Source organism: Podarcis muralis, chromosome 8 (assembly GCF_964188315.1).
Source record: "Podarcis muralis chromosome 8, rPodMur119.hap1.1, whole genome shotgun sequence".
NCBI classification, from domain to species: domain Eukaryota; kingdom Metazoa; phylum Chordata; class Lepidosauria; order Squamata; family Lacertidae; genus Podarcis; species Podarcis muralis.
Window position 1 is genome coordinate 60,396,801 of NC_135662.1, and position 21,511 is coordinate 60,418,311.

General features: G+C 41.4%; 1 protein-coding gene across 1 annotated transcript in view; it reads left to right on the forward strand.

Moving 5' to 3' along the window:
* The first annotated feature begins 1,236 nt into the window (after positions 1 to 1,236).
* JARID2 (jumonji and AT-rich interaction domain containing 2) overlaps positions 1,237 to 21,511 on the forward strand; it is a 190,905-nt gene continuing 170,630 nt past the window's right edge. The window contains exon 1 of the mRNA XM_028737640.2: positions 1,237 to 1,260. The gene's annotated coding sequence lies outside the window, so the exon portion shown is untranslated. The remainder of the gene's footprint in view (positions 1,261 to 21,511) is intronic.

A 21,511-nucleotide genomic window follows, 5' to 3' on the forward strand; every position in this document is an offset into this window, starting at 1 on the left:
CAGTCCTAATGGTGGTTTAAAAACAAAAAAAATGCGGCTTTTACTCTGGTTAGAATACCTTTCTTGAATATAAGTGGCTCAAGATGACAAAAAGTTGCATACAGTATAGTGTGTTTATCGTTTGTAAGCAGAACATTTGTTATGGGGCGCCTGTGTCCTGATGGTGGGGGTGTTCTTCTGACTTCCCCATTGATTTTAATAAATACTTCATAAAGTCACAGTAGACTTCGACAGAGTTTTTCCTCCTATTATACGTCTGGAAATGTATTTTTTTGAGAAACGTGACTCCAGGTAACAATGGGTAACTTTTAAGAAAATTCGCCAACGAACTTGCGAATTAGAAATACATCCGCATTGCAGAGGAACTGAGAATCTGAAGCAAAAGTATTTTTGTCCAAAAGGGATTGTTTCTGTAGGAAGCCCCCGATGAACACGCGACTTGTGACTTGTGCCTTGCGCACGTTTCCAGTGCAGCGAAACAAAGCAGGAAAAGGGGTGGGGAATTCGCGGCGTGTTTTCCTTTTTCAAGCCAAAATCTGTTTTTAGATACTCTTTTCGTCTGCACGACTGAACAATGCAACTCTATCGCGTTCATGCAGCTTGCTGGGGAAAGAGAAAAGAAGTGGTGCCACTCCTCTCTCTCCAGGACCTGTTTGGAAAGACACGCTATACTGGAAAAGCCAGACAGCGTTTCGTGTGTTCACACAAGTTTCAGGCTTGTCATGTTACGAGAGCGGGGTGGCGGGGAGGGAGAGAGAGAGAAGAGGGCAGGCTGGTGGGGAAAGCGAGACCAGGGAGGCTCTATTGGCCATGGCAGTGAATCGCGGCCGCAGACAGCAGGCATGGCTGCTGCTGCTGCTGCTGCTGCTGCTCCGGCCCTCGGCGGCGCGTGCTGCTCCTGGTTGCATCCGTCCTCTCTCCGGCGGCAGCAACAGGTTAAGCGGGATGTCAGCGCGAGCCCCCGGGTTTCCGGCCACTCAGCTCAGCCCAGCCCGGGCCAGGTTCTTCTTGTGCTCGTGACGTCACAAAAGGAAGGGCCTGGGCTCGCCGAAAAAAATCTCCCGTCTCCTCAGCGTCCCGAATGCCCCGCCCACCGGTCTGACGTCATGCGCGAGATCCGGTGCGGGCGGACGGATGAGGGAAAGCGGGCTGCTGAGGGGACGGGCCGCTTTGCCAGAGGCGGCGGCGGTGGGGGCGGCAGCAGCGAAGGGCGGCTGCGGAGCCCATGGTGGCACCGCTGGCGTAGGCCTCCCTGGCGAGGTGAGCAGGTGTAGCAAGTATTCACATACCTCTGACGTGTCCCTCCGCCTCACCTGCCTACCAGGCTGTCTGAACTGGGCAGTTATTCTGCTTCCTCCCTGCAGACTTTCTGGTGAAGGGAGGATGGCGGGCCCCATTTCCGTTTGCACGGATGCTGTGAAGAAAGCCCACTCTCCTGTGCTCACCTTTCTCAAAAGTAAGGTGTTTGCACCTTCTGCTATCACATAAATAGCATGTAGTGGCAGAAGCTGATTCTTCCTCCCGAGTTATGGGCCTGCTGGAATTTTTTGGGTGCGCAATCCTACCATTTTTATTAGGTGCCCCCCCGGGGCTGATTGAAGTGCCAGTTCACCTGGCTGGCTTTCAACCTCCCATCTCAGTCAGCCTTTTCCTGTGGCCTTCTTGTCCCAAACACTTAACATTGAGTCCTTCGTTGCTAGGCCACTAAAAGGGAGAAATTCATGAAGTAGTGTATGCCAAACAGTTTGCTTGAAAAGCATTATGAAAGACTGCTAGAATGTTTTGCCCACATCCACCCCTCAGTTCAAGAATTCTAAAAACACATGTAACTCACTTGCATCACTGTCTCGAACATCATAATATTCCTGTGTAACCAGTGTGTGGATTGTGTCTAGTCATTTAGTTGATCTTTCAGTGGGAGAAATCACTGATGAGGAATTCCAGTATAGAATTAATGTATTTCAGCTTGAACAATGGTCCACCTAGTGTCTATATTGCCTCTGTTGCTGGCTGGCTCATGACATTTTACACAGTAAGTATAGATTTGAAGTGGAAGTTTAATGTATCAGTGACTCAGATTCTGTAAGGCTAGATAGTGCTGGAACTCACCAGAGCTATTTTGTCAAATGAAAATGTTTCCTGCTGATGCAGAAATTAGAAAGTACAGTATAGCTGTGTACTGTGTAGAGATTGTCACCATTCATCAAGAGCCTTTTGAAAAACGCTATATAGTGATCCCCCCACCCTTAGCATATATTTTAAATGTGAATACAGGCATCAACAAAGATGCTTCTCGCATGATTTGCTGGTTTTACAATGGCAATAAGCAGTATGTTTCAAATTGTAGTGCATTACAGTAATTGATTTGTAATAACCCATAAACACAATACATGGGTGTATTTCACTTTTGTTATTTTTTTCTGTCAAATTTCTCTTGAATTAATTAGCTATATTAATTAGTTCATTATGGTGGTCTGCTGTGCTCTATTTCCTAAGTATTTTCCCACATGAAGTAGTCTAATTTTGGCTTAAACTTGAGGGAACCAATATCCTCGCTTGCATACAGAGAACTTTGTAGTTCTTCAACAATATTGAAGTTCTAAACCTGACTTTCATAGATGCCAATTCCTGTATTGTTCTTGAAGATGATTAACCAACTGTTTTAAATTCACCATTATACCTACAGCTGAAGAAAGCATCTTCTCTCACCTGCTCTGGGAAGTCAGCACATTGTAGTGAAGAAGGCACTGTACTCTTCCCTGGGAGGCTTGTGTTCAAATAACAGTTCAGCCATGAAGCTCACTATGCAACTTTAGATTGCAATTTATCAGTCAAACCTACTTCACGAAGCTGTGGATTTAGAGGAGAGCTGTGAGCTCCTTGGATGAAAGACAAGCTTACAGATGTTTTAAAAATAATTAATAAATTAAAATGCACACAGTTGGCTGATCCTATGAGCCACTGTGCCAGCAAATATGTAATACTAGTGTTGTAACTCGATGGATGTAGCATTAGAATTCCTGCAGGAGTTGTTGCAGGGCTATGTATGTTACAAATGGGATGCAGGTACTGAGGACTCATTTTAAAATTATGTCTGCGGTAGAATTTGAACCCAAGGCCAATCTGTCACGTCATGGTCCGCTAGACAAAACATGTTCTTGTATTGTATGATATTTTCTTGCCTCTGCAGAGATGGTTGTGGAGGATCCATCTGTGTACAGTGACAGTCAGATCCTGAGTAGCTGGGGTTTATGACACTGTTCAGGTTCAGTGGAGTTCTTAAGATATTTTATAAATCTTGTTAATTTAATGTGGTGTTATTTAATGACATGGGACCAGAAGACGTTTCCCATGGTAGTAGCATGTCTTGTAGAATGTTAAAGCACTAAAAAAAGTACTGGAATGTGCTTTGAATTTAGCCTAGAACCATCAGCCGTATCATTTCTGTGGCTGAAGAGTGGAATTTATCTCTGGTTGGCACTTGAGCTATTCTTGCTAAGTGAGATCAAGGCTATTTTCCTTATTGTGGTGGCATCCACTGAGGAAGGAGAATTGTTCAGTCTTTGGCTACTGAATGTGATTTATGTCCGTTTATGAGGACTAAGCTGTCTTTTTTATTGTTTGGAAACTAAGCCTAGGGTTTCACCATTTGAAGGGGCTGGACTTCTGAGAATATACCCATGCCCCAGGGCTTGTACTGTATTCTAGTAGCATTCCTGGTACAAATTGATGTGCTTAGCAAATCCCTAAATAGCTTGAGCCATACATAACTTGTAACTACTTATTATATCCTATTGCAATTCCTAAGATTGCCAGGAGTATTTTCTTTAGTATGCCATCATTGCTTTGGGCTTGAACATCAAAGACAGCCTTCTCCAACTTGGTGTAGTGGCTGGAGTGGTGGATTTAGCCTGAGTTCAAATCCTCTTTCAGCTGTGGCATTTGATAATCACAGTTTCTCAGCTTCATTTCACTCCCCTGTGTAATGGAAATAACAAAAGCCTAAAAGAGATCTGCACATCCAACATAGATCTCCCCATTTATTTATGTACAGTAGTCATTCCAAAGATGCTCACTGCTTCACTTTTACAAAATCATTTCTGGTGCAAATGTGGGACAGGGTGCCGTATCCATATCTGTGTGATGTCTCACAGCCCTGGGAATCCTCAAAGTAGTGGAGAATTCTCCAGATTGGGAAGTGACCATACTAAGTTCTAGTTCAGTGGTTTTCAGTTACCGTATGTTTAAGAGGCTTATTGGAGGTTCAGGGTTCCTCAATAAGCAAATATGAACTGGTAGACTCTGGGCGGGGCCCAAACTCACTCTGAACAGCTAAAAGAGGCTTCTGGGAGGCCACTGGGACATTGCTAGAACAGCTCTTGGTTTGCGGTCACTGGCTAAAATGTTTTAAAACGTTTTACATGGTTCTCATTTTGGTCCCTCTGTTTAGTTTTTGTTGAGTTGCTGTTGGTTAAATGTTTAGTTGGAGTTGATGGTTACCGTATTTTAATTTGAGTATAACTGTAAACTGTTTATTGTTGATTTCTATTTATTTATTGGTCTGTTTGTTGCTTGTATAGGATATTTTGTTTTTCTAATGTTTGGTTGTATTTTTATATATGTTGTAAGCCACTCAGAGTGGCTGGAGAAACCCAGCCAGATGGGTGGGTTATAGATTAAAAATTATTATTATTATTATTATTATTATTATTATTATTATTTTATTTATTATTATTATTATTATTATTATTATTATTATACAAACCTCTGAGAGCTTGCCTGCTTACTGCTCATCTTCCCTTTGCTTGTGCACTAGGCCCAGGAGAGTGTTGGATGCATTCTAGGTCGCACTGTTGATTCTTTCAAAAAGACAGTGGTGAGGCCCAGCAGGCTTTGAAAGCATCCTGTCACAGGCAGCTCCCCCAAACACTTTCCAGAAACCTCTATAACATACAGGAATTCCTTAACAGACATGTTTGTATGGAAAAGGGTTCCTTGAAGCGAGAATGTTTTGAATGCCACAGCTGCAGAAAACTGACGGATCATTCCTTTTGTTAGAAATTACCCCCCTCACACACCCCGCAACTGGAAATGTTGCCATTTAGGAATCAAGCTATTCCTTTAGCTAGCCATTTCAAAATCTCAGTCAGTGGCAGCAAGTCAAAAGTACTATAAATGGGTCATTTTTTTTAGTGTTTTTGGGGCCTCCTTGCTGCTTCCATTGGTCACAGTCCAACACAAAGGCACACTTTATGCATGCCTAACTCAGCATTGAATTGTAGCCCATAAGTTTTGCTGGTCTACTGATTTCTTAAAATGTAAACAGGCTTTTTCCTAGCAGATTTGCAGATAAGAATCTGCAGTACATTTTGAACTGCAAAAACAATTCTTTGCTTTGTCATACAATTCTTTGCTTTGTGTGTGTGTGTGTGTGTATGTATGTGTATATATATATATATATATATATATATGTGTGTGTGTGTGTACATATACACACATATATATATATATATATATATATATATATATATATATAAAAATAAATATATATATATATATAAATTACAGTGCTACCTGTATGGCATAGAATTTCCATTAGCTTTACAGGCCGTCCTACACCGTGCAAAAGTTTGTTTTTCTGCCTTGCAAGATGTGCAGCACATTCCTATACATGTTTACACAGAAGTAAATTGCACTGAGTTCAATAAGCTTTACTCCCAGGAAAGTGTGCTTAGTATTACAGTTTAAGGCAAAAGATTTTGCTGTTGGGTATCTGTCTTTAAATCAGGCAAACTGTTCTTTAAAATCAACAAGAGTTCTGACATTAACAATATTTGTCATATGCACCTGGTGGTACAAAAACTGCCTGAGAAGGGAAGGAGTTATGTAGCCAACTCCACCTCTATTATCTTGAGCAGGCATCAAATCGGGTGCTATTTAATTCTGGGAACTGCTCCTAATTTTAATTGACCCATCTGCTGGCATCTTCTTAAAACTGTAATGAAATTTCCCAGGCTGTATTTTTGAGGAGGAGCTGAACTTTGCTTTAAACAATCTAACCTGCATCTATTTTTAAGGTTCTTTTGATGGTCAGAATTTGGACTTCTATATATATTGGTGTTGAGCTACATCATGTATTGAATTTGGCATTGGAAGTTGAGGCTTTCAGATGTGCAAAGCAGCAAGCATAACTTTTCAGTCCAATGTATGTGCCAAGACAATTAACTTTGTTGAACTGCAGCTGAGGAAATTTTTTTAGGACTGCTCATATTTCTGTGTCAGAAATACAGAACTCCAAGCCAAGTTTCAGTTCAAAAAATTCCTACTCAAATTAAGACAATCCTCTCTGTAATTTTAAGGGTGTTCAGCAGTTAGGCTCAGAACGTTCAAGTGCTTTTTGGAGTGGCGTTGAATAATTATGAAAATGTATATTACTTTTTACCTCAGAAGGAAGATAATACTTGTGTTTGTGAAGCTGAAGCTGTAGTTGTCTGGGGATCAATGGTATTCATTCAATATAAGCTGCGATGGTGAAAGTTTCATTGTTTCTGAGAGCCATTGAGACAGTAATTTGTTGCCCAAAATGTGATTTAGGTGTGATTTAGAGCAATCTTATCTAATATTTGGTGGTTAGCCTGTTTTTAATCTATATCTTGCTGAATTGCAGCTTGCTTCTTTGTGGCCTGTGTTACACAATCAAATGAGGTGAGGAAAGATCTAGAATGACTACTTAATGATTGGCTTAAAAATAAATGTGAGTTAGATACAGATAAGAGAGACAGGGCCAGAAAGTGACCTTGCTGCTCCATCCTGCCCCACAGCCCCTTGAGCTCCCTCTCCAAATGTTTCTCCTTGAGGGTAGGGGGACTCTGCTGAAGGCACTGAGGGGGAATTGCTGAAAAACTAGGACAGAGGCACCTTATGCACCTCAACACTTAAGCTATAATGCTATTGCTTTAATAGACGTTTTTTGCTATTTAAGTTACACTTGTATATAGCACACTTTAGCACTTGGGAAATGCAGCTCATATTTTATGAATAAATAGTATCTCATTAGGACTTTGCGATCCATCTGTAAAAATGCACCTAGCTAGTTAAGTTTGGTGTTGCTCTGTGTTGCTTACTGTCTGACAGTTCAGTCCTACACATATCTGCTGAGAAGCAAGTCCTGTTGAGTTCAGTGGGGCTTGCACCCACATGTGTGGGGTGCAATATTGTAGTCTACATTGACAATGTTTACAAAGGAAAATTACATCAGAAAGGCAGGGATGCAATGTGACTTAATCAGTTTCTGTGACACCTTAAAATAATTACCATTATTATTGTGGCATAAGCTTTCTTGGACTAGAACTCACTTACCGGTAACTGCAGCAAAATTGTTACTCTTTATAGTGTCAGGACTCATGTCGAGCTTCCTGCAGTGAGTTAACATGGCTACCTGCCTATGACTTGGTGTTTGTCATCCAGTATACCAAGGCTAGCCACTGTAGTATCCTCCAGATGCTGTTGGACTCCCAACTCCAACTACAGCAGCTGGGGCTGATGGGAATTATAGTCCAACAGCATCTGGAGGGCACCACCTGGATTACAAATTCAGCTATATAGATCATATTGGTTACATCAGGCATGGCCAAACTTGGCCCTCCAGCTGTTTTGGGACTACAAATCCTATCACCCCTGACTACTGGTCCTGTTAGCTAGGGATGGTGGGAGTTGTAGTCCCCAAACAGCTGGAGGGCCAAGTTTGGCCATGCCTGGGTTACATGGTCTCTTTTAAATCATTGCGTTGGAGCCAGAGATCCTATGATTGACTTACTCATGAAGCCTCCTGTGAATGGAAGTGGGTGGGAGGTGATTTTAACTGATTCCCCCCCTGATCCATTGGAATTTCCAGAAATCTGCTCTGAACAGTTGGAGGGCCCTCTGGGAAGAGTATGGAAGCTAGTGTAGGAGAAGGGTAAATTGGCAAAACTTGCCTTTCCTCCATGAATGGAGGAAGCCACTGTTATTTTTGCTACATTTCCCAGACATGCTAATTCACATATTTTATAGTAATTGAATATAAAACTATTTTTCCAGGAATGTCTGGTGATTACTGTTGAAGGCTTCATATTAAGTTTAATTATCTGTTTGAGTTTTCTCAGCTTAATTTTTATAAACTTGTTACAGCAAAAATTCTTCACTTGTTGATTTTATAAGGGAAGGAAGGACTGGAAATCAGAGTTTGATATTGCATATTGGTGGAAGTGATTTATAGTTCTGAATTTCCCCCCTACAAACCATAGTTTGCCAGTTCAGAAGTAACTGTTGCAAATTAAGAGTTGCACAAAAAACAAGAAACAAGGACATTCTTAATCCAGCAGAGCATACAAGCAGGGAGTGGCAGGGTGAGTGCATAAACACAGGACTCATGGTGCTTCTGAACTGACTTGAATTAGGTCATAGTGACTACAGCATCAAGTGACAACTTGAATGTGTGCAAAATGCTGTTGTAGATCAAGCAGAGCTGACAATATGGTGGAGAGCCTACCCCCACCCCCACGCCTTTGTCTTTTTTACAGGCCAGTTGCCTATTCTCATCCTGCAGTTTCCGTAGAATGCAAGACAACAGGTTTTTCCCCCTATGGTAGGCAGAAGGGAACCGGTGGACCACAGAGCAGAAGGTGTGGTTACTGCATCATTTTGTGCTACCTCAGAACTAAAGAATAAGGCAGGATCTCTGGCCTATTGACAAACTGGAACACACAGCTTTTTGCTGGTTGCTGTTAACACATTCAGCACACAATCCATCAAGTGATGTTCATGCATGTGCAAATCTGTCCACAGTCTGAGTAATGGATTGCTTTTGAGTAACGGAGTGCTTTTTCCCCCTAAAAAGATATTTAGAGGTACTGTCATTTTGACTCAAGAAAATCACCGGGAAAGGAAATGAAGCCGCCATTGGATTCACAAAATGTTTTGGGGTCTGGCTCCAACAATGCGTCCCCTTGCATCCCCCCAGAAAAAAAGCACTGCCTGTATAATTGCCTATATTTCCATTTATTTATTTTTAATCTTACAGTTTTCCTCCCCCTGCTTGGGTCAGTTTCATTTATAGTGCTATAAATGTGTCAGTCTGCTGTTTGCATGGCTTGTGTTCCAATGCAATTTCAGCTCTAAATCCTTCACTGGTCTCCTGTGGGTTTTGGAACCTAGTGGTCAGGGATTCTTCTTAAATTGCGGTGACCAGAACTGGACACAATACTCCAGGTGTGGTCTGACCAAGGCAGAGAGGTATTACTACTTCCATTGATCTGGACAATATACTTCTATTGGTTCAGCCTAGACTAGCATTAAAAACATTTTTTTGCTGCTGCTTACTGCTGCTGCATCACACTGTTGTCTCGTGTTATGCTAGGGGTCTACTGAGACCCCTAGATTCTTTTCACATTTACTACTAGCAAGCCTAAGAACACCTAAAGCCAGCCTACTGCTTTGCAATGATGGGTTATAAATGGAACAAAACAATCATTTTACCAGAAATGGCAACACTGATTATTCAACCCACATTCTTCAGAGGCCAAAAAAAAAAAAAAAAAAAGAAAGGCTCTCCTGGCTTGTTTGTTGTAGAGGCAAAAGCATTCAGTAATTTAATGTTTTGAGACGTTTTGTATTCTTATATCGGGAATTAACTGCATTTCCTCTCTTCATAAGATATATTTCTCTTTGAATTTCCCTTTAAAGAGTATGTCCAGACAAGGAATATCCTGACCACAATCCCTGGTTTACCCGGTGTCTTTTAAAGTTATAGCTAAATTACAAAGTTATCTCAGATGTGGGTTTGAACTTCCTTCCATCTGCCACAAGCCTCCCTATTTTGTGGCTCTTTGCCTTGTTTTTCCCCTCCCCACCCCAAGCCAAGAAAGAAAAAAAGATAAAGAAAAGTTGTATCTGAAAAAAAGCTCTGGAAGATTAGCAGATCTAATAGCTTAAATATTAAAATCTTTATTCATAATACCACTGCATTTATGTTTCATGTGTGCCTCAGATCCTGTTAATAATGGAAGGTCCCCTGAGTCCATAGTTCCTAGGAGATTCAGCAGAATTCAAACCCTGCATGTAGCATATCTGGATGTTATAGAAAACAGGTTGATGGATATAACCCAGCAGGGTTGCTCTTGCCTTATTAGCTGCTAGATATCCTAATGATGCTAAAGCTTTCTCTTCTCTCCTCCCCTCTCCAAAACATGCACATAGGACTAACATAATGCCAATATTGTCCTAGTTAAATGGCAGTTTAGTCTTAAATACACTTACCAGGGAGTAGGCCTCTTTGAGCATAGTGACCCTTGCTTCTAAGTAAACATGCCTAGGATTGTACTGTATTTTTCTGGGTTGCAGGAAGTTCATGCGGAGTCTGAGGCCCCACATACAAACAATTGAAGTTTACTTCCTAGAAACATAAAAATTGCAGCAGTTGCTAGATAACCTGAAGGCGTGAAATGGCTAGAATTGGTCACCATGCTGTGAACTGACATGGAAATTGCCTCTTTTTGCACTTTCAGGCAGAAACCCCAAATTGTGAGCCAAACTGAGGTGCTTTTAAGACATTTACTTTCCACGAGGAGACTAGTGCTAGCCATTTAATTTTTTTAATTGGCTCCTCAAGCAAGTTACAGTCCACAGAGTGTACATTACGTTAGTGATATAATATAGGTGAAAGGTGGTGTTTTTTTAGTTTTTTGCCTTCTGGTTACCGGCATTTGATGTCTGATCCAGGTTCCAGTCTCTTCCACAGGGAGGAGGAAACTGCAGGTGGACTCATTGACTGGCTAATGTCAAAAGATGCCAACCCACAGAAAAAAGCTGAGCTCTCCAGTGCAATTGCCTGAGCTTGCTCTAAGCCTGCCTTTATAAGCACAGAGGGTTCCATTAAGCCATTGCCCCGTGATTTCACAGGACCAAGTGCATTTATATTTAATGTACCTGGCTCAGGACACTTCTCTGTTTAATCAAGCGGCTGCTTATTTTGGCTGATTTTTAAGGTGCTGTTTGTTAATTGTAGCATTTACTCAGCCCCTGGTGGGTTAGCCAGTTCCTGATTATCATTCCATGTTAAAACTGTTGAAGGAGCCGCTGGGACTCCTAGCAGAGACTCCAGGGGCGGAAGCCTTGGTGTGAACAGGCTGCAGCAGGCTAAGGGCCCAGCTATGCATTACATGCGCATGTGTGTTAACCAAAACCTGACAGCTGCTTCCTCGGAAAGCGGTTATGGGGCTGGATGTGTTTTGGGTTGAGAGAGCAGTCTTTTGGGGCCAGAGGAAGGCCGAGGTGCTTAACCCATATGTATCTGGAAGGAAAGGGTTTCTTACACACATTGCAGCCATGCAGTTCTTCCTTCAACTGCTTGTTGCAGCCCCTCTCCACGAGAAGCAAAACGTTTTGTTTATTCATTCATGGCAACCTACATCCATCCCTCCATCTCTGCACAAGGGAGAGTTTGGCGAGTAGTGATATTTCAGGTATAATGGAGAATAAGATGGAAGATTCAGCTGCAGAAGCCTTAAAAATGCTGGGAATCCCCTGTCAACCCTTTCCATGTATGCCAAGAATGGAAATTTCCTACTTATATAGCACACTAAACGATAATCTTTCTTGCTGAATGCTGCTGCTTGGCTTTTGGGGGTGACAGCGGCAATGGGGTGGGTGGGAATATTTTGGAAATCTGTTTCATATAGAAGTGACCTTTATCAAGAGGTTTTTCCGGCCTGCTTTTTCATGTTTCTTGTGTTCAGTAAACTGGGATCTGTCTATCTATACCTCTCTTTTCAGTTGATCATTCTGCTGAGATGGCCAGCTTTGTCTTTCATATCCTTGCAACGTGAAACTTGTAATCAGCCTAGGCCGCGCTATCAAATTTGTTTTTAAATATATTAAAAATGCTTACAAGAGCTAATTTTGTAGGGTGTAGTTCTCACTCTGAATGTCATGTGGAATATTTTGTAATAATGCCTAGGTTAACAATGATAGTCTTGCTGTATTGTGGAGAAAAAAGAAGGCTTCTGTTCAAACCCAGCTGGATTTCAGGCTTAATTCATTGCTCTATGGTGGGATCACCACAGCTGCTATGGGGGCCTTTACAAATGCAAAAAAGCTGTCAGTGTTTGTTTTATCCAATGCATAAGCGATGAGGCCAAGTTGAAGAATCCATTCCAACATGCAGTGTACATGCTGTAGGCGTTGTTTTTATAGCATTGCTGTTTTATTTTGAACTTTAAAATAACTTGACACACAAGGGGCTTGAGGGTGGGTGGGGGGAAACAGTCTTGGGATGGAGAAAAATACAATTTAAACAACTTCTGTCATGTTCTCTCTCTCTCTCTTTTTTTTTTTTTAGGATAACCACTCAGCACAATTAATTTTCTGTTAATGATTGTAAGCGGCCATGAAATTATTTGGGAAGATTCCAAAATTAGTATCATGCTTGAAATCAGTGAAGGGCTGTTTTTAGTCATATATTGGTTTCCTTCATTTTATTAGTTTTCCTAATGTGTGTGTGTGTGTGTGTGTGTGTGTGTGTGAGAGAGAGAGAGAGAGAGAGAGAGAGAGAGAGAGAGAGAGAGAGAGAGAGAGAAAGAAAGAAAGAAAGAAAGAGAAAGAAAGAAAGAAAGAAAGAAAGAAAGAAAGAAAGAAAGAAAGAAAGAAAAAGAAAAGGCCTAAAGTGATGAAGCTGTCATAGCTTCCTCCTCCTCCAGGAATCCTGGGACTTCTGTGAGCAGGTTAATTTACCTCTAGCAGAATTATTAGTGCCTTCAAAAACATTATAATCCCTTGAGAAAATTGAAGATGGTGAAAGATTTTTAGGGCACGTATGCCTTGAGCTGTAGTAGGTCTTTCTATAGTAGTGACTAAGGCCACACAGACAGAAGCAACAGATGTGTATTGGCACTTTTATTATTTGGTTGTACACTTAAAAATCTCTCTCTGTAAAATAAAACTGAATGCAGTTTGTTTTGGTTTCAAGTGGATACAATACTTCATCCCAGTGACATTGGTGTCGACGTTTTTTCTTTTAGAAATCCATCTGACCACTTCTTTCTCTACTTTCCCTTCTGTTTGCCAAATACTAAGTAGAACTCCTTCCAGCCAATTAAAGAATAACATTGATTCATTTCACACATTGCTGCTTAACAATGCAAGTCATGGCATTTCACTTGGGGCTGAGATTTTTTTTTGCCTCCGCGTGACATCCAGTTCTTTTTAGCTCCAAAAATACTGGGACTCTTGCCTGGAGTTCTCTGCACCATGTGCCAGGCTAATGTGTCATATATTTACAATATCATTCCTTGCCCATTTCCTAGGTCCCCCCCCCCCATCAGTCTTTCTCCAGCTATTACTATATCAGCTTTTATTTTTAATTTGCACCTACAGTAGTAACTGCAGGCCATGGTCCAGGTGTGGGCAATCACGTGGTATTTTCCCCATCCATAGCTTATCACAGTTTTGGATTTCATTGCCTATAATCCTGTCTTTAAAACTGGATCATAGTTTTGACATAGTTTGTAGGTTGTAAAATGGAAAATAAGCCTCCAGATGTTGAAAATTACAGCTCTAGGGTGCAATCCAGGGAAAGTAAGATACATCTAAGTGTGCAATCCTGCATCCTGTTACATGGCTTAAATCCCGTTGAAATTTTAAGCAACCTACCTCTGTGTGTAGGATTGCAGGTTTCAAATCCACTGAAGTCTGAGTAGGTCAAGTTTTCTGTTTTCTCTGGGTTGTACCACCAGCCTCAGCTATTCATGTTTCTTCAAATCCCAATAAAATCAATACTTGTTGGGCTAATTTTATCTTTACTTTGGGGTGGAAACTGTGTGGTGTGGGTTTATGGTTTAGGAAAAATGTTTGCAGCTCCTGCCCAAGGGAAAGTTACGGTACCTCCGTATGAATTTCCTCAAGGGTAACTGGAATGGTGTGGGCAAATCGCTGTGAACGTGGACTTAGTAAGGAATGCTGCTCCTTGCAAAAGGATCACTGACACAATCTGAGTAACATCATATGTGACAGAGTCTCAGAATGACTCTGGGAGACTTTTAAAACAACAACAACATAGGATCTGACATAAGTTTCATTTTAATGTTTATGCTCAGTGAAGGCAATGTAGTTCAAGGATTCTGTTGACTTCTAAGAATTTCTAACTACGTAGTCTTCTCCACCTCCACTCTTGAAAATGGCTGAAAGGTGTGGGAACACATAGTTCAGTGGTGACTGACTTGTACTACGTGGTGCTTAATTTCTTTTTGTGTTGACATTTTAATAACAACAACAGTGTTTTTAAAATGCATTTGTGGATACAGTACAGGCAATTGACAAAGTGCTTACTTGACACCTACTCCTGCTGGCTAGAATGGGAATTTTGCTTGATTTCCAGGAATATACTTCTGCCGCAGCCACTTCTGTCCTCTTACCTTGTGGCTTTTCGTAGTGCCATCTGTGATATTAATGGTTTGAAGGGGGTGTGAAGTGCTTGTTGAATCAGGAGTCAGTGGGAGTTATTTACAGGGAAGCTGGAATCTACTGAAATGGCTGGTTTCCTTATAAGATGTTTCCCTCTATAGGACCACCCCCCATCCCCACTCAGGGAGCTGACCAGTTCATTTAGGTGTACCTGTGACTGATGGTTTCAAAGTCAAATATTACAAGGATGTGAACTGAACACGCTCATTGTTTTTGTTTCACTCTGAGTTTTATCGCTAAGTTTAATAGATCAGGATTTCCCTGCTTGGGTTATTGTGGGCAGATGGAGCCCGTTTCAAAATTTCCATGTGAATTTGTGGCATTTAGGGCAGCCCCTTGAACTGGGGAATAATCAAAACATAGGTTTTATATGTCTGGAAAGACAGGCTGGACATCTGGTAACATTAGTGTATTACAGTTGTTAGACTTAGAAGTATATTTGTTCTAGAGCAGCTGGTGACTCCAGTTTTAAAGGGTTTGCAATGTTGAGGCTCTGCTGGTGCAACAGGGTTCCTCTCCTGACCCCTCCGGGTGCCCTCAAAAAGGTGGAGGAGAGGAAACGGAAGTCCTGTTGTGCCAACAGAACTAAGTGCATGGAGCATTGTATTCAACTCTAGATGCATGTCCTGCCCTTCCTCCCTAGGGAGTCCATGATGGTGGACAGCAAAAACAACAACAACAACAACAACAACAACAACAACAACAACAACAACAACAACACCCCTTTTAAACTAAAAATGTTTTTATGCTTCTGCTTTTCTAAAATCCCTAATGACAGAAAATATTGATATGTTTCTGGAACTATGTATTCAGTAGGACACAGTTCTTTACCTTGTCCCATCTTGGCACCTGTTGGAAGTATCCCTACTTCTTGTGCAGGTTGAGAAGGTTGCCTTCCACCAGCAAGAGGAGGAAGAAAAGCCTCTTTAAATTAACACATGGGTAAGAAAGGGCATGACACACCCTGCTTTGTCCTTGCATGCATCAAGGTGTGTCAGCAGATACTAGGGGTGTGCTGCCTTGTGGGCAGGTGAAGTGCAAGGAGTGAAAGGTAAGCAAGAGGTGGAAGGCAAGGCTTGGCAACACCTACTTTATTCACGCCCCAGAAACTCAGCTATATAGCAGTGGAGTTAAAAGAGCAGAACATGGTGAATTTGGATAATTATGGTTTTTATATTCTGCGGTGGTTTCTGTAACTCCTAGTTTATTGTAAATGTGCAGGGACTTCCAAGAGGTATGTGGACTGTGCTCTTGATTGTAACAAAAACACATTTTCATTCCTTTTCATGCCTTCTTCAAATAAGCCACAAACAAGTAAAATTAATTTAATTAACCACTTAATTCTGACAGTCATATGTTTCAGCTGAATCTCCCTCTGATTGCAGGTCTGCCTTTTATGCTTTCAAAGCACTGGATGAAAAACTGATTTTTGTTTCATGTGGCATTAAAAATTCCTAACCAAGTTAGTTCTAAATTAGGATGAAAAATGGATATACTTCCTGTTGGGGGGGAGGCACAAAAAAGCACTTATCTTTTCATCTTTAAAGAGATAGTCATAGCAATAGATTTCTACTGTTTCTGAACTACTTTTAATGGCATGTCTTTTATGTTTACTCCCGACTTATTTTTGTTCATGTTTGCTAACTCAGAAGGTTGGTCCCACCTCCAAAAAATACTATTTTGAGATAACAGTGATGTTTTCTTAACCAGCTCTTTCAAAAATATTAAAGTTCATAATTGACAAACTGTATTTGTAATTGCTCTGCATGCGTTTAGATTGTTAGGAGGAATGGCAGCCAAGGTTAGTTTCCATTAGTACAAGGAGGGAGAAGCCAGTGTCAATGAGGGACTGGAATGAACACAGGCCTTGCTGAAGGGACAAGTTTAACATTAGTCCCAGCCACTGAGCTGCAAACTCCTTTTGGTGAACCCTGTTCATTGGTCCCAGTGGAGCATTGGGCACTGGCAGGAAGCTGCCTTGTATCAAATCAGACCATGGGTCAATCTAACTCAAAGTCAGTCTATTCTATGCTGTCTGGCTGCAGTTCTCCAGGGTTTCAGACAGGGGTCTTTCCCAGCCCAACCTGGAAATGCCAGAAATTGAAGCTGGGACCCTTTTCATACAAAGGATGTGTTCTGTCACTGAACTGTGACCCTTCTCCAAGATACTTGCCTTTCTGCTGCCTATCTCTGACTCTTACTTCTGTACAGGGGGACCAAAATTGGATCCAGCCTAGCTTCCTTCTCTAGTCTGTAGCAGGGAGGAAGGATGGTGTGACTATATTGTGCGAGTGAGTTGAAGAGGAGAGTAGACTGTCCCTCTTCTTACTTTTTAAAAACATTAATATAACCACAAAACAGAAATGGAAAGGTAGAGACTTTCAGAACTTGGAGCCAAGTATAATTAAAAGCCAAGGAAGTTCTGGTTAAGGGTGCTTCATCTTTTTTTCTATGGTGTTGTTTTTTTTTGGGGGGGACACCCTTCTCAAACATGAAATTTAGCTGCTTAGGCTCTCAGATGAAAAATGCAAGCAGTTGTGTACATGCATTAAATAAGTCTTTAATTTTGACATGTCCACCTGTATTAGTCCACAGGCTGCCTTAATGAGCTCAGTCTGGAGGTGTGTGCTGATGTCTTCGGTTGACAGTTCTGCTACGAGGGAGAGAACATTAACTTCAGTTGTGTGAAACCCCCCCCCCCCAAATGTCATGTTATGACAAATGAAGTAATGCTCATAACTAAGCACCCAAAAGTTCAAAGGAGCACAAAGGGTCTGAATTAAGCTATGAGTACTGGATGGACAGCATCTACAACAAAACTAAATAAAGGCAAGAATCCATTCACTTTTGTCGCTGGAGTCAGTCAGCGCCCCCCCCCCCCCGCCAGGTGGGGAAAAGATTGCAAGGCAGATACCAGGTCCCTCAGGGCTTACAGCAATCCTGCTGCACATCAACTCTTCTGTTTCAATCACATGAAATCTCTTTCCATTTTACTGCATGCTAAAAGCAGCACCGGTTTTTTTAAATTATTTTTGTTTTATTAGGAGCTGTTGCTTTTTGTGTAAGCATTAGATGATAGTCAGTGGGTTTGTTTTCCTCAGCATATGTGTCCTCCCCCTTTTTCTTTTTGGAAAGCCTTTCCCCGTCATGCTAGCTTCTGTTCTCTCTCTTTTTGTTCTTTTTGTTAATGGAATGTGTTTTCTGCCCCCACCCCCACCCTTGAATACCGTATGCGGGATGTCATTTTGAATTCATTTTACAAAGTGATTATACAGAAACTTTTCAAATAAGAAGAGCACATGTTTTTAGAAAGCAGCAGCAGCACCTGTCCTGTTTCATTGCTCAAGCAATCTAGCCAGCAAGATGCCATTTGAAGCCTATTGACACCCAAGCTCTATTGATGTGACTTAATTTCATGGGCGTTTTGAGTTCCAATTTTCAGGCCTCCCATGTCCTCCTTAGCGCCCTGGCTTAAGGCTGCCCAGGCCACACTGTCCCATCAGAGCAAGTAAGCTAATGACATCCAAAGGCGTTATCCCCCCCCCCCCCGTCTGACTGTGATATCAGAGGAAATCAGCCAGTGGTAGGCAGACAAGACAAGGCTGAGGCTGAAGGGGCTGTTGCAGGAGTGGATACATCAGAGGAAAGGGTCTTTTGGGAGAATGGAAAATGCAGTACTTATGGGTCCTTAGCTAGTATCTAAATAAACTGTCCTGCTCTTTTTACTTTTAAACTGCATTTATTGAATTAAATTAAAAGTGCTGTCTTTTGACAGAATATCTAGGGCAGCTCATTCGGTAAAGCATGAGACTTTTAACCTGCGGGTTGGGAGTTTGAGTCCTACGTTGGGGTGTTGGACTAGATGAGCCCTGTGACCCCTTTCCACGCTACGATTCTAAAACTAAGAGTGCTTAAGTAGGACTATGAAACCATTTTAATAAGATGTAAGGTGTGCCTGTTTCAGAAGCCAACTATGCCAAAATTGTGCATCAACGTGTAATTTCACTGTAAGTGTTTCTCTCCTTCCTAAACAAAAAAGAAATTAAACTGTCACATCACCTGCATTTTACTCTTCTGTATGATACATACTAAATGTACTTTCTTAAGTAATAACCTTTTCCGTTTTATCTTTGACTGTTGGCTTTTATGAGCTGATGTGAACATGGTGTTTTGCATGGTCAGTTTCATTATGCAGAACTATGTGGGACTGGCATTTTCTAAAAGGCTGTCATTTCCAGAGGATGATGGCTCTGTTCATGCATCAAGCCAGATGATAATAATAAAAATCAGTTAGCATGCCAAATCATGGCTTGCTGAACTCATAACTTAAACTCAAACCATTGTCTGGGTTCTATTAACAAACTGGCAAACCATGGTTTGTCTCATGTTTTAATGGTTTCTTATTTTATTTGTCTAATTTCATTTTCTGTTGAGTTAGCACTCTAGTTTTTAGCTATGATGGCCCCCAAAGGTGGTACAGCAGCTACAACTGGCTAAAAGAATATATGTACCTTTTGTTTTGAGAGTGTTGTTTTTTCAAAGATCATTAAATCTGAACTATTCCGGCTATTAAACCATGATTTAGTACACAGAGAATGAATGTTGTGTTTTTTCTTGGGTACCTTAATGAAAGACAGCTGGTGTTTTATTAAACCATGGTTTCCCATTATATGTAAACTACTGAGGTACAATGCACGGATTTGAGTGTTGAATTCTGACCTGATCAATGAAGCTCCTTTGCGCCAGTCACTGTCTCTCAGCCTAACCTACCTCCCAAAGTTGTTGTGAGGATAAATGGTGAGCAGGGAAAACATGCATACCACCTTGAGCTTGGCTTTGAGGAAAGTTGGGATAGAAATGTAATAATAAACAAAATTGGGGAAAGGACGGAATGGGAGACTGTGGTTGAATGAACCATGACTGATGTGCTGAAGCGGGATTTGTAGTTGGAAGCGGAAATATAAAGCAGCATAGAAATTCAGCCCTCTTCTGCTTGTGACCTGCAGCAGTTGGTATTTGGAGGCAGTGGTTCTGATTTATTAGACTCCTTATATCTGAATCAGGCTAGTGAACATTCTGTTGTCATCCAGAGCTGATACACTGCTGCTGTAGAAACCCAGTTTTCCATTAATATCACTGCCTTTGGATCGTGTGACTGGTACCAGAGAGAGAGTTGAGTTTGACTTTCTGCTCTGTAGTGTGAGGTTCTAGAAGTCAAATAACATAATGCAGTCAATTTCTCTTATTACTTCTCTCAGCTTCAGAGAAAGAAAAGTCTATTGTGCTTCATGTATTTAACATTGCATCACATCTGTCAGCAATTTAGACTTAGACAGTGGCAACACCATCTTCCTGACATCAGCTTACTTAATACTGCTTAGAAAAGAAAAATACAGAACCAGGTTATTTCTGGTGAAATGCAAAACACAGCTTTAAAGCATGCTATGTGCACATTAGGCTGTGTGCAAATAAGGTAGGATGTCGACAGCTACATCGAGGAGAATAAATAACTGACTAAAAGGAAGCCTTTGGGATTTTCATTTTTCTTTTTCTGTCCTGAGTGACATGGAACGGTTTGCAAGTAACAGTGCTGTGGCGTTGGCTGTTGCTGCAACTTATCTGCTCCCAGATAGGCCTATTCTCATTGTGCTGGTGGGGCTTCTGAGGGGTAAATCTGGCAATGCAGATTGGTTCAGCGACTTTTTGCATGGAAGTCGGTGCAGCTTAAGTCAGTGTAGAGTTGTTGAGCTGTCCACTTTATTATCCACATAATCCCAACCTTCAGTTTCCGACAGGGTTCAAAATTTGTCAGGCGCCAGGCCCATTTTGCACTTGGCTATCGACCACTTGCGACCAAGTGAAGGTGCCCAGTTGCCAGGATGGCACCTGACATCTCCACCATCTGGACGGGCATGCCTGAGGATCCTTCACACACACAAACAACAGATCTTGTAGAATTCGATCTGTGATATTTTATCTGTACAATCTAAACAAATTTCAGGAATGAAAAGGTCGTATTGAAAAATATGACTTTCGAACCATCTGGCTCTAAAATGGTGACCAGACATTCCGTCTGGGTGACTGTAACCCTGGTTTAAGGAGCCATTTGGCACTTAGTTTATATATCTGAGTTTCTAATACTGCTTTCCAACATCAGTGCTAGGTAGAAGTGTGGCTGCATGACAGTGCATCTTTGTGTTAAGAGCAGCACACCAGAAGTTTTCAGTGTATGAGTTTATTGGGATTTATCTAATGATTCATGTAGTGCTGAATCATGGGTTCACCTTTCGGATTCTGGCTGAGTCCTGTGGGTATGTGTGTTTATGTATGCACAAGTAAGCTTGTTGCTGCACAATCATTTATAAAGTTTTCTATGCATCCTGAGGGTGTAGCGGGGTAATAAACCAACAGTGCTGTTTTATCAAAATGAGAGCAATTACATTTGGCAGCAGATGTTTTTTGAAGCCAACTTTTGTATTTTTATGGTGTGTCACCTCCCTTTGTAAAAACATATTTTCCTATCCTGACGATTGTGTAAGGGTTCTTTGTTCTACCACCAGGCATAAAGGCCAGCCCAAGGATTTCGGGTAGGATTTAGTGAGATGATGATTGATTTATACCCACTGTTAAGCATGACTAGTTTTCACTTCATTTCTTAATTTACCCTACCCTGCTTAGCACCTTTTGGGCTTTGTGCATTTCCATTATCAAGAACATACCATAACAGACACTGACAGCTTGCTTCAGTGGTGTAGACCTCACTGAAAACGAGCCAAAGGGCAACAGCTAATGTGCATCTTATCAGTGCATGTAATCAAGGGCCAGAGGGGCACAGCTAACTTCAATATTATGAACAGAACTGCTTCTTGCTTCCATTAACTTGCACAAGGGCGTACTATGGTTGCTGAATACAGTAGCTACTGTAAATGTTCTCAGTTCAATGTACTACCCTTGAAATATTCAAACCTTGACTCAAGCTGGAAATATTTGTTGTTGTTGTTAATAAATAAATAGC